Here is a 2,578-nt window from a genome sequence, read left to right on the forward strand (position 1 = left end):
AACATTCCCTACTGAAAGAATTAAAATTCTGACAATAATATCCTATTTAAAAGGAGAACCCCGTGCTTGGGCAGACTCCCTGTATGAATCTAATGACCCCATACTTGAATCAGTTGATGAATTTTTTAGAGCAATGTCTGATCTGTATGAAGACCCTCATAAACAACTGACAGCAGAAAATACATTACGTAGTCTAAAGCAGAATAAAAGATATGTGGAAGACTACATATCTGAGTTCAAGATCTGGCAAAGAGACACGCAATGGAATCAAATCTCATTAATTAATCAATTTAGATTAGGTCTATCAGACCCCATAAAAGATGAATTAGCTAGAATTGATCTTCCAGATTCTTTAGAGGCATTAATGGCCCTTACTATTAAGATTGATAGGAGATTCAGAGAGAGGAGATTAGAAAAACAAACACATGACACTGTAACTAGATATCATCCTTCACGTCCTGTGACATATAGCCCAAGGGGTAATGCAGAGGCCATGGATATTGGGTTCATTAAAGAACCGCTAACCCCAGAGGAAAAGTCTCATCGCAAGGAACATGCTCTCTGCATGTATTGTGCCTCCAAGGACCATTCAGTCACGGACTGCCCATCTCTGAAGAGACAGAAATCTGGTGAGTCAGTTTGTGCTCTTCACAATTTTACACTTTCTACTCATAAACCAACTTACTTATTAGTTCCCATCTCGTTACAGTGGGAAAGACAGCGACTAAACCTTGAAGCCGTTGTGGACTCTGGCGCTTATGCCAATTACATTGATTCCTCTATAGTAAAAAATAAAAATATACCGTTTGTTGTGAAAGAAAATCCAGTTGCAGTACGTTTGATTGATGGTAATTGTTTATCCACAGGTCCCATCACACACCAAACGATTCCCATACTTGTTAACATTCACAATAACCACCAAGAGTACATCTCTTTTGATATCATCACCTCTCCAATGTTCCCGGTCATACTCGGGCTGCACTGGTTAAGACAACACCAACCAATGATTCATTGGAAACAAAATACAATAGAATTTAACTCATCCTATTGCAAAAATACTTGTCTACTTTCTCACTCTATACTCCACCTAAACCAAGATGAAGGGTTAATACCACATCAGTATCATGACTTCTCATTAGTATTTAATAAAGTAGAAGCAGAATCTCTACCACCCCATAGAGAGTATGATTGCCCCATAGAACTTATACCAGGGTCTGACATCCCATATGGGCACATCTTCCCTCTATCCCAAACTGAATTAGTAAGACTCAAAGAATACATAAATGAAAACCTTAGAAAAGGATTCATAAGACCTTCCACCTCTCCTGCAGGTGCGGGCATTTTCTTTGTGACTAACAAAGACAAAACCATCAGGCCGATTGTGGATTACCGTGAGCTCAATAAACGTACTGTGAAAGACCGTTATCCTCTGCCGCTCATCCCTGAACTTATAGAAAGATTAAATGGGTCATCCATTTTCACTAAACTCGACCTCAGAGGTGCTTACAACCTCATTCGTATGCGTTCAGGTGATGAGTGGCTGACGGCGTTCCGTACGAGGTACGGACTCTTTGAGTACACGGTAATGCCATTTGGGCTATGTAATGCCCCTGCAACGTTTCAACGTTATATTAATGACATATTCAGAGATATATTGGACACCTTCCTGGTAATATATCTTGATGATATATTAATCTTTTCTAACAATCTGACAGAACACATAAAACACGTAAGAACAGTCTTGGCACGTTTACAAGCACATAAACTTTACGTGAAAGCTGAGAAATGTATATTTCATAGTAATGATATCACATTTCTGGGGTACCATATCTCATCAAAAGGGATTCAGATGGAAAATTCAAAGGTTCAAGCAATAATTGATTGGCCCATACCACATAATAAAAAGAATGTCCAGAAATTTCTAGGGTTTTCGAATTTCTATCGAAAGTTTATTAAAGGGTTCTCTCACATTGCTAAACCCCTCACTAATCTTACTAAAGATCATATACCTTTTGTGTGGTCCCCCTCAGCTAATGATGCCTTTAATTATTTAAAACATGCGTTTACTACAGCTCCTATTCTTGCTTATCCTGACCCACTCTCTCAGTATACACTTGAAGTAGATGCATCTGAACATGCTATTGGGGCTGTACTTTCCCAAAAATCCAAAACCACCAATAAATTACATCCAATAGCATATTACTCCCGTGTCCTCACATCTTCTGAACTAAACTATCATGTAGGGGAAAAAGAACTTCTCGCCATGAAAAGTGCCCTAGTTAATTGGAGACATTTATTAGAGGGAACCGCTGAACCTATTATTATCTATACCGATCATAGAAACCTACAGTTTCTCAAAACCAATCGAACACTCACATCTAGACAGGTCAGATGGAGTTTCAAGGTTCAACTACATTATCACCTATAGGACGGCTTCCCTGAACACAAAAGCAGACATCCTATCCAGGCTGCCTCCAAAACCCCATCAGGTTCCTCACACAGGTACTATTATTCCCCCTAACTTTATTTTAGGTGGTATCATAGATTTCACAGTTAAATTAAAAAGTGAACAAGACAT

The 2,578-nt window shown here is 38.8% G+C and overlaps 1 long non-coding RNA gene across 1 annotated transcript; it reads left to right on the forward strand.

Moving 5' to 3' along the window:
- Nucleotides 1–537: 537 nt before the first annotated feature.
- Nucleotides 538–822, forward strand: LOC128655815 (uncharacterized). The gene is made up of 2 exons (XR_008401916.1): nt 538–629; nt 710–822. It is a non-coding gene; the product is annotated as an uncharacterized LOC128655815 (long non-coding RNA).
- Nucleotides 823–2,578: the final 1,756 nt, after the last annotated feature.

The sequence above is a fragment of the Bombina bombina genome, chromosome 4, assembly GCF_027579735.1.
Source record: "Bombina bombina isolate aBomBom1 chromosome 4, aBomBom1.pri, whole genome shotgun sequence".
Taxonomy (NCBI): domain Eukaryota; kingdom Metazoa; phylum Chordata; class Amphibia; order Anura; family Bombinatoridae; genus Bombina; species Bombina bombina.